The sequence below is a fragment of the Schistocerca cancellata genome, chromosome 4 (genome assembly GCF_023864275.1).
Source record: "Schistocerca cancellata isolate TAMUIC-IGC-003103 chromosome 4, iqSchCanc2.1, whole genome shotgun sequence".
Taxonomy (NCBI): domain Eukaryota; kingdom Metazoa; phylum Arthropoda; class Insecta; order Orthoptera; family Acrididae; genus Schistocerca; species Schistocerca cancellata.
This window is the reverse complement of record NC_064629.1, coordinates 514,688,081-514,699,379: the sequence shown is the minus strand read 5'-3', so window position 1 is coordinate 514,699,379 and position 11,299 is coordinate 514,688,081.

The following is an 11,299-nucleotide window of genomic DNA, read 5'->3' as shown; positions in this document are numbered from 1 at the left end:
TTCTGGCGCTGCAGTCCGGAACCGCGGGACTGCTACGGTCACAGGTTCGAATCCTGCCTCGGGCATGGGTGTGTGTGATGTCCTTAGGTTAGTTAGGTTTAAGTAGTTCTAAGTTCTAGGGGACTTATGACCTGTTGAGTCCCATAGTGCTCAGAGCCATTTGAACCATTTTGAACCTGATATTCACAGTACACTCGTGAAATGGTCGTTCGAGAAAATCCCCACTTCGTCACTACCTCGGAGATGCTGTGTCCCATCGCTCATGCGCCGTCTATAACACCACGTTCAGACTCACTTAAATCTTGATAGACTGCCATTGTAGCAGCAATAACGGATCTAATAACTGCGCCAAACGCTTTTGTCTTATAGAGGCGTTGCCAATCGCAGCGCCGTATTTTGCCTGTTTACATATCTCTGTATTTGAATACGCATGTCTATAACAGTTTTTTGGCGCTTCAGTGTAGAATACTAGCATCAAAATTCCGATCCAAATCGTATGTACAGTTCTCAGTTTATGTTTCTCGCCAATTTGAAAAATATAGTCTCAAGAAGAACTCGTTAAAGTTTTGGGTTACCTTTTTTGTAGTTAAGTTAAACATACTTCAAACGAGCGATCCCTGGACCATACAGAAATTCTTCCAGATCCAAAAGTAGGTCCTCCTCCATCTTCTTTGTGGTGGCCATGAATGTCCTACTGCCGGCCGCGGTGGTCTAGCGGTTCTGGCGCTGCAGTCCGGAACCGCGGGACTGCTACGGTCGCAGGTTCGAATCCTGCCTCGGGCATGGGTGTGTGTGATGTCCTTAGGTTAGTTAGGTTTAAGTAGTTCTAAGTTCTAGGGGACTTATGACCTAAGATGTTGAGTCCCATAGTGCTCAGAGCCATTTGAACCATTTTTTGAATGTCCTACTGGCCTCTTTGACAGGTTCTGCCATCCGCTGCTTTGCTCTCTCGATACGGTTTTCATCCGCATTTGTGCAGCAGTTGTAATAGACTGGTCCGATATCAAGTTCAAGCGTGTTCATAGTTTCCATAATGCCTGTTAGGCCGTCGTTGAAGTTACGTATTGCCACATTGGTTGGAATCGATTTCGGAGACGCTTTCTCACCAATCGCATTGTAGCTCGATGATGAAGTTTCTGGTGAACTTGGGATGAACACTACAATAAAGCAGACATCCTAGTGAAAATTTTAAGCTCAAATTGGATTTTATGAAACTTCCAAAGAGGACTACCGTCTCAAATCGCTTAAGACTAATGCCGGCATGGTTCCACTGAAGAGGACACGGCCGGTTATCTTCCTCATCTTTTACGAGCCTGATCTTGTGGTCCCTTTCTAATTACACTACTGGCCATTAAAATTGCTACAACACGAAGATGACGTGCTACAGACGCAAAATTTATCCGACAGGAAGGAGATGCTGTGATATGCAAATGATTACCTTTTCAGAGCATTCACACAAGGTTGGCGCCGGTGGCGACACCTACAACGTGCTGACATGAGGGAAGTTTCCAACCGATTTCTCATACACAAACAGCAGTTGACCTGCGTTTCCTGGTGAAACGTTGTTGTGATGCCTCGTGTAAGGAGGAGAAATGCGTACCATCACGTTTCCGACTTTGATAAAGTTCGGATTGTAGCCTACCGCGATTGCGGTTTACTGTATCGCGACATTGCTGCTCGCGTTGGTCGAGATCGAATGACTGTTAGCAGAATATGGAATCGATTGGTTCAGGAGGGTAATACGAAACGCCGTGCTGGATCCCTACGGCCTCGTATCACTAACAGTCGAGATGACAGGCATCTTATCCGCATGGCTGTAACGGATCGTACAGCCACGTCTCGATCCCTGAGTCAACAGATGGGGACGTTTGCAAGACAACAATCATCTGCACGAACAGTTAGACGACGTTTGCAGCAGCAGGGACTATCAGCTCGGAGACCTTGGCTGCAGTTACCCTTGACGCTGCATCACAAAAAATGGTTCAAATGGTTCTGAGCACTATGGGACTCAACTTCTGAGGTCATTAGTCCCCTAGAACTTAGAACTAGTTAAACCTGACTAACCTAAGGACATCACACACATCCATGCCCGAGGCTGGATTCGAACCTGCGACCGTAGCGGTCTCGCGTTTCCAGACTGCAGCGCTTAGAACCGCACGGCTACTTTGGCCGGCACGCTGCATCACAGACAGGAGCGCCTGCGATGGTGTACTCAACGACGAAACTGGGTGCACGAATGGCAAAACGTCATTTTTTGGGATGAATCCAGGTTCTGTTTACAGCACCATGATGGTCGCATCCATGTTTCGCCACATCGTGGTGAACGCACATTGGACGCGTGTATTCGTCATCGCACAGCGGTCTGCCGCACAGCAATTAGACCACGTACAATAAATTTTCGGATTGATAACGCTTCGCCGGCCTCTGTGGCCGAGCGGTTCTAAGCGCTTCAGTCCGGAACCGCGCTGCTGCTACGGTCACAGGTTCGAATTCTGCCTCGGGCATGGATGTGTCTGATGTCGTTAGGTTAGTTAGGTTTAAGTGGTTCTAAGTCTGGTGAGCACGATGTATGAGACAGGCGAAATACCCTCAGACTTTAAGAAGAATATAATAATTCCAATCCCAAAGAAAGCAGGTGTTGACAGATGTGAAAGTTACCGAACTATCAGTTTAATAAGTCACAGCTGCAAAATACTAACGCGAATTCTTTACAGACGAATGGAAAAACTGGTAGAAGCCGACCTCGGGGAAGATCAGTTTGGATTCCGTAGAAATGTTGGAACACGTGAGGCAATACTGACCTTACGACTTATCTTGGAAGAAAGATTAAGAAAAGGCAAACCTACGTTTCTAGCATTTGTAGACTTAGAGAAAGCTTTCGACAATGTTGATTGGAATACTCTCTTTCAAATTCTGAAGGTGGCAGGGGTAAAATACAGGGAGCGAAAGGCTATTTACAATTTGTACAGAAACCAGATGGCAGTTATAAGAGTCGAGGGGCATGAAAGGGAAGCAGTGGTTGGGAAAGGAGTGAGACAGGGTTGTAGCCTCTCCCTGATGTTATTCAATCTGTATATTGAGCAAGCAGTAAAGGAAGCAAAAGAAAAATTCGGAGTAGGTATTAAAATTCATGGAGAAGAAGTAAAAACTTTGAGGTTCGCCGATGACATTGTAATCCTGTCAGAGACAGCAAAGGACTTGGAAGAGCAGTTGAACGGAATGGACAGTGTCTTGAAAGGAGGATATAAGATGAACATCAACAGAAGCAAAACGAGGATAATGGAATGTAGTCAAATTAAGTCGGGTGATGCTGAGGGAATTAGATTAGGAAATGAGACACTTAAAGTAGTAAAGGAGTTTTGCTATTTAGGGAGTAAAATAACCGAGGATGGTCGAAGTAGAGAGGATATAAAATGTAGACTGGCAATGGCAAGGAAAGCGTTTCTCAAGAAGAGAAATTTGTTAACATCGAATATAGATTTAGGTGTCAGGAAGTCGTTTCTGAAAGTATTTGTATGGAGTGTAGCCATGTATGGAAGTGAGACATGGACGATAACTAGTTTGGACAAGAAGAGAATAGAAGCTTTCGAAATGTGGTGCTACAGAAGAATGCTGAAGATAAGGTGGGTAGATCACGTAACTAATGAGGAGGTATTGAATAGGATTGGGGAGAAGAGAAGTTTGTGGCACAACTTGACTAGAAGAAGGGATCGGTTGGTAGGACATGTTCTGAGGCATCGAGGGATCACAAATTTAGCATTGGAGGGCAGCGTGGAGGGTAAAAATCGTAGAGAGAGACCAAGAGATCAATACACTAAGCAGATTCAGAAGGATGTAGGTTGCAGTAGGTACTGGGAGATGAAGAAGCTTGCACAGGATAGAGTAGCATGGAGAGCTGCATCAAACCAGTCTCAGGACTGAAGACCACAACACAACAACACAAGTCTAGGGGACTTATGATCTCAAATGTAAAGTCCCATAGTGCTTATAGCCATTTGAACCATTTATGATAACTCTTCCGACAACTCACCCACATAGGTTTACATTATGGTGTGCTACCGAGCCTCTCTTTTCGGACCTATTGTGAACTGTCCTGGAAGAGGTAAACAAAAATTTAGAGTCAAGAACCAAAATAAGACTGGGCTAAAAGCTAGATGGTCTGATCTTGTAGCTGCTGAAAACGGCCTTTTAAGCCTCCTTAATCACAATAGTCACTCTCAACATTTTCAAGAGCAGCACGGGTCTCGAGGTTCTCAACATATCAGATCTACCTTATGCATCCTTTGATATGCATGCAAAGAAATAGGTATAATTATTATCTGCCGATGGAACCTTACCTAAATAACGATTCTACTGAAGGTAGAATGCAATCAGTTAAGAGCGCTCACATCAGCTATACCTCAGACAGTGGATACGTGAGAACATGAGATCTGACGATGGAAACGTGATAAGCTATAAGTGGCTTCGGAGTGAAAAATAAATGAAGAGAATTCGAAATCACTTTTGATTTTTTTGGGAGAAATAAGCGCAAAATATATGTAATGAAATTACGTACCTTCTCCATAGAATCACATGGAATACAGAACCACAAATTATCAAAACTAGAATGAGGAGGAACTTCATATAATCTTTAAAACTAGAAAATGTTATGTAAATGGGGTAGTAACGTGAAGCATTACCTATATTCACGTATGAGATAAGGAAAGACCGATATTAATCCTTGAACTAGGAACAAAGACTCTCGCTTGGGACAACAAAGTTAACATTGTTCTCAAAGTAAGCACATCTATAAAGCTGAAAATCATTTAAAATTAACTATTAGGCCATAGAGCACTAGCAAGACACGCCCTCACCATAAATTCTTTTATGTTGCAGCATAGAAATGACCATCGAAATAAAGAATTAGAGAAAATCATCTAATCTGAACCAATAAAACCAAGATAACTACATCCAGCATCCACACGATATGACTACTACGGGGTTCAGCGGAGACACAAGTGTACCTTGTCTCTCCGACCACATGGGCACGATAATTCAAATCTCAACCGCTCTGATACCGGATTGATCAGTCAATTACAGCCTCCTTTCCGATATGCTCCAAAGATTGTAAAACCCCTAGCAGACGAAAACCGTGCATTGTGTGTCTTCCCACTATTCCAGAGATAAAGGTAAATGTTATAAAAACTTTTTCTAACAGATGTTTTTCGATATACAATTCGTAATTACATAATAAATCACACTTATATACCAAGTACTCATTTAAACAATATGCACCTCTCTGTTCGAAGCGTGTTTCTGGCCCACGTCATTTATGTTTCACCGAAATAACCATTGAGTCTCTTAATTGATTTTTCCTCTGATTTCATCATCGTATTTCGTTAAATTTCAAGTTCCGTATAGATTTTGTGGGCGAACAGGGGGAAGCTTCGCGCCTGGCGTAGTAATGCTGAGGAGGATTCAGCTCGTCATACTGTAGTTAACTCGTTCGATCCGGCACCGGCGGGGTTTTGGTCGTTCTCAAACTCTGTCTACGACTGGAACCGGTTTCGATCTCTGTCTGCACTCTGTATGTCACCACATTCCGATGTTGAGCAATTTCCACTAGTGCCCGAAACGTAGGGGCTGTTGGCTGCTCTCAGTAACTTTGGAGTTCTGGAACTGTACCGAATTGCGGAATTTATTTTAATTTGCCATTCCCTCCATTCCCGGAATATTCTCGAGTTTGTTCTGTCCATTCTCTACTTTTCTTACGTATTTCTTTTTTTACGTTGTTGAACATTCAATAATACCTTCCACACTTCAAAACTGAATACTAGTTTTTTCATTGCAGATCTTCGACTCATATACTAATTCGAACTAATCTCACCGTTTTACAGTTTTCTTATGTATAATATTAGAGGGATCAATCAGAAACTGTTCTAATTCCAGTGTGGAAGAAACACTTTAATTAGTGTCTGTAACATCCACGAGATAAATTTTAGCTACAGTGCGACGAGTGGAAATTATGCCTGTAACAGTTATAAACATTATCTATTCGACATATGAAAAAATAGTGAAAAAGATTAAAAATATTAATTATTTATAGAATATGATATGATGTAATTGGACATATCGATGTGTATCATACAAAGACAATGATAATTGTAAGTTCTTTTTATGATCTGCGTTTATCTTCCTTTGTTTTTACCTGTTGTTGGTTGGCTTTTGTAGATTGCGGACGCATATCAAACTGAGGTCTGTTAAGAAATTGTAATTATTTGTTAATTATTACTTGAAAATAGAGTTCATTATTATTATAAATATGAGTGAATAATTATTTGTAACTTTAATTCCTCTCTCAGTGAGCATTGTCTGTGTTAATTATTTCTTTCCGCTGCAAGTAGCGCAGCCATTGATAATAGCGATTTGTATCGCGTTCTTGTCTGTGTTTTCCTTAGAAACAAATCAAATGTTTGCTTGATGAAGTCTAAATAGTGCACAATACGAAAGTAGATTTTATAGCGTTTAATAAACATTTTAAATATTTACTTATTTGCTCTAACATTAGAAAGTCTCTATCAACTGTTTGCCGCCATCTTAACAATTGTCTCAGCGGCAAATTCAAATTACGCAACTCTGCAGACATAAATACCGAACGTAATACAAATGTGTAAAAATAAATGTGCACCGGTGGTTCCGAACTCATTTTAATGAAAATGATTCGGATCAGATTGGTTCTTTAAAAATAGTGCTCATAACACGATCGTTCTAACAAACTTTTCTAGCTGATGTATGGAGCCGAAATTAATTACGCACGAGTTGCGAAGAATATTGTTTCAGGTAACATACGTCAGTGTTGTGCGTGGCTGATATTCGGTGGTTTTAATGATCATTTTGCTGAAGATAGCTGTTTCCATCATAATCCATACTTGTATAGAATCCGTTGTATGAAATGTGATTTAGTGACACACAACTTACAGACAACACTTTAACACGACGTTAACTTGGAGTTCTTTAGCAGCTTGATCAAATCTTTAGCCGGGAGAAAAATTATTTAGTAATTACTCAATGTAATAAAATAAGATTATCATTTCCATTTACAAATTAGTTAAATACCAAACCATTGAATAACACAGCGAACGCCACATGTCATATTCACGGAATGGGCGCCGGGGAGCAGATGCAGGAATCCTGCACAGGGGCCCATAGTAGTGTGCTATTGGATATGGTTTGCCGTTGCTTTCCTCAGATATGTCATGAAGTGTTATGTATGTATCTGTGGCGTGTGGATGACTGTGATGAGTGCTTGGACGGTGTAGTGTTGGTTATGTGTTGTTATACATGAAGGGTAGAGAAAGGGTGAAACCCGGTCCCGCACATAGCCTGCGCCTCTCGGGAAGCAGCAAGTGGGTCGAAGACCTTGATATCCCCAGCCAAAGGACGGATCACCATCAACAGTGTGGCTCTGAGCACTATGGGACTTGAACATCTACGGTCATCAGTCCCCTAGAACTTAGAACTACTTAAACCTAACTAACCTAAGGACATCACACAACACCCAGTCATCACGAGGCAGAGAAAATCCCTGACCCCGCCGGGAATCGAACCCGGGAACCCGGGCGCGCATCAACAATGTCACATACCCTCAGCACTTCATGAGACACTGCGGAGAGACTTGGGATTTAATCCAGTACATGGGTGCAACGACTGAAGATCAGAAACTTTACGCCATCACATACCCGCACTGAAAATTGCCTCCACCACTAGGATTCGAACCGGCTTACCTCCGAGCCGAGCGCCACAGGACCGTCGAGCGTTAGCGACCTCGGCTACGGAGGCGAGTCTTATTCATTTAATTCTGCTGAATTCATTTCATACAGCTCAGAGAGGGCAATGTATATTTTTCCTGCAAGGGACTCCTTTTCTAACACGTCCAAACACTTAGGAACAATTGATGTTGTCATAAAAAATTTAAATTTTCATTCATTGGTTCTTTCTTCGACTTCAGCGTCAGATTTCCACCAACGATAAAGTTCTGTTGATACTTTCTGAGAACTTTCTGAGAACTTATGCATTTCTAATATTTTCTCCGTACGATTATTCGTCAAACACATTGTCACTGTGGATCTATATTTTTGCTACACTTCAGTTTCACTAAAAAGAATATAATCTAGCTTTTTCTGTCCTCTCTATTTCCTTTCTAATATTCTTGTCTGTACTGCCTGCTGGATCCTCGAATTTAGCCATATTGTCTATTATTCATTATGAATAACAGACGCTTCCGAGATCCCCAGCTACATCACGGTGTATGCCCACTGTGCACCGATAAAAGTAATCAGCAATTCATACAGCTCGAAGCACCGGAAACAGACAATCCACACGAACAGGTAACAAAACATTCACACAATTCGATGATCGGACCGAGGCGCGCCATGCTGCTGAGCTTGTTTTGAAGAAAATGGTTCAAATGGCTCTGAGCACTATGGGACTCAACATCTTAGGTCATAAGTCCCCTAGAACTTAGAACTACTTAAACCTACCTAACCTAAGGACATCACACACACCCATGCCCGAGGCAGGATTCGAACCTGCGACCGTAGCAGTCCCGCGGTTCCGGACTGCAGCGCCAGAACTTGTTTTGAAGAGTTCGGTTCTCTGTGCAGGACACGACTGATGCTTCCAGTTGGTGGTGATGATATTTTCTGTGGTGTTTCCAATCCTAACATGGTCGACAAATGTGAAAATTAGCTTAGCCTATTCTTAACAGCGCGATCTCATGGGAGCATGTATGTACTGAAGCCTTTGCGGAAATTCCAAGATCGGACCACAAGACTGGAAGTATGCATCTGTATTTATGTCTACATGATTACTTTATAACTCGCACTTAGTTGTTTGGCGGAGAATGGAGAGAACCTCTTTCAGAAAACCTCTATCTCTCTACCGCGCCACTCTCGAACAGTACACTCGAAAAATGAACACTTTTATGTTTCCTTCCAAGCTCTGAGTTCTTTTCTATTATTACGATGGTAATTTCTCCATTTATAGATGGTAGTCAAGAAAATATTTTGACGTTCAGTGGAGAAAGTTGTTGACTAGAATTTCGGGAAAAGAACACGTCGCAACAAGAAACGCCTTTGTTTTAATGATTGGCACCTCAATTCCCTTATCATATCCGTGATACTTTTTCACCTCTTTCGCAATGATACCAAATGAGCTGCCCTTCTTTGAACTTGTCGATATCCTGCGTCAATTCTATCTGGTAAACGTCCCGCATCTCCTAAATGACCTGCCAGTAAAACGCAGGCTTTGGTTTACCGTCCCCAAAATATTTTTGTGTAATGGTTCCAATCAATGTGAGTCATCTCTAAATGTAATCCGTAGGTATTTAGTAGAACCTACAACGTTTAAATTTGTTTTATTTATCGTGTAACCGATATTTAACGGAATTTATCCATTACTCACTGGAGGGTTTAAAACTTTTTATTGTTTATGGTCAGTTTCCACACTCCGCCCTAAGCAGGTGTAACACTTCCTTGGGAAACTAGAAGACTTCCGTTAGATTACTACGAACTGTGACTTTTCCAGCCAGGAAACTACCGAATCCAGTAACACAACTCAGACGATACGCCACAGGAACGAGATCTGACTTGTGAGGAATCGCGTCGAAAACCATCCGTAAATACAGAAATATGGAGCCGACATGAGATCCACGTCGATAGCACGCATTACTTCCTGTAAATAAAAAGTCACTTGTGTTTAATAAGAAAGATATTTTCGGAATCTCTGCAGTTTATATGCCAGTAGATGCTTCCCTTTGACGTATTTCAATTCGTTAGAGAACGGTATCCGTGTCAGAATTCTACTACAAATTGATGCCAGTTACACAGAAGAGCCAAAGAAACACCTGCCTAATACTGTGTAGGGCCCCCTCGAGCTCGCAGAAGTACCGAAACACCACGTGGCATAGACTCGATTTGCGAAGTAGCGCTGGAGGGAATTGACACCATGAACCCTGCAGATCTGTCCATAAATCCGTAAGAGTACAAGGGGGTGGAGATCTCTCCTGAACAGCACGTTGCAAGGCATCCCAGATATGCTCAATAATGTTTGTGTCTGGGAATTTGGTGGCCAGCGGAAGTGGTTTAAATTCAGAATAGTATTCCTGGAGCCCCTCTGTAGCAATTATCGACTGTGGGGTGTCGCATTGTCCTGCTGGAACTGCCAATGTCCGTCGGAATGCACAATGGACATGAATGGATGCAGGTGATCAGACAGGATGATTACGTACGTGTCGCCTGTCCGAGTCGTATCTAGGCGTATCAGGGGTCCCATATCACTCCAACTGCACACGTCCCACACCTTTACAGAGCCTCCACCGGCTTGAACAGCCCCCTGCTGACATGCAGGGTCCATGGATTCCCTGCGGTTGTCTCCATACCCGTACACGTCCATCAACTCGATACAATTTGAAACCAGACTCCTCCGACCAGGCAAAATGTTTCCAGTCATCAATAGTCCATTGTTAGTGTTGACGTACCCAGCTTTGTGTCGTGTAGTCATCATACACGCGTGGGCCTTTGGCTCCGAAAGCCCATATCCATGATGTTTGAATGGTTCGCACGCTGACATTTGTTGATGACCCAGCACTGAAATCTGCAGCAATTTGCGAAGGGTTGCACTTCCGTCACGTTGAACGATTCTCTTCAGTCGTCGTTGGTCCCCTTCCTGCAGGATCTTTTTCCGACCGCAACGATGTCGTAGATATGATGTTTTACCAGATTCCTGATATTCACGCAACACTCGGAAAATGGTTGTACAGGGAAATACCCACTTCATCGCTTCGTTGGAGATACTGTGTCCCATCGCTCGTGCACCGCTTCACCTTGACAACCTGCCATTGTAGCAACAGTAACCGATCTCTCAACTGCGCCTTACACTTGTTGCCTTATACAGGCGTTGCCGAGAGCAGTGCCATCTTCCGCCTGTTTACGCATCTCTTAAATTCCCACAGAAAAAGTATCGTTTATGGCTACCTGAATAACTATCTAGACGCACGTTGTGTCAGCCTTTACTTCCTCCAGCTATTCATTAGCTCCCAAATCTAAAGTAAAGATATCGCCGAATAATACCACATGCTTGGGCTCATTTATCACACACACGACTCTGACAGCAACAACTGCCTTTCCGCTATTACTACAGCAAAGTTACTTCCGAAAAATTACGTCCTGCTGCGCTAAAATGCTAACTTCATCATCTAAATTCCGAGTTTTCGATGGTACTCTACAAATAAGAATATGGTAGACACATCCAGTCACCGAGA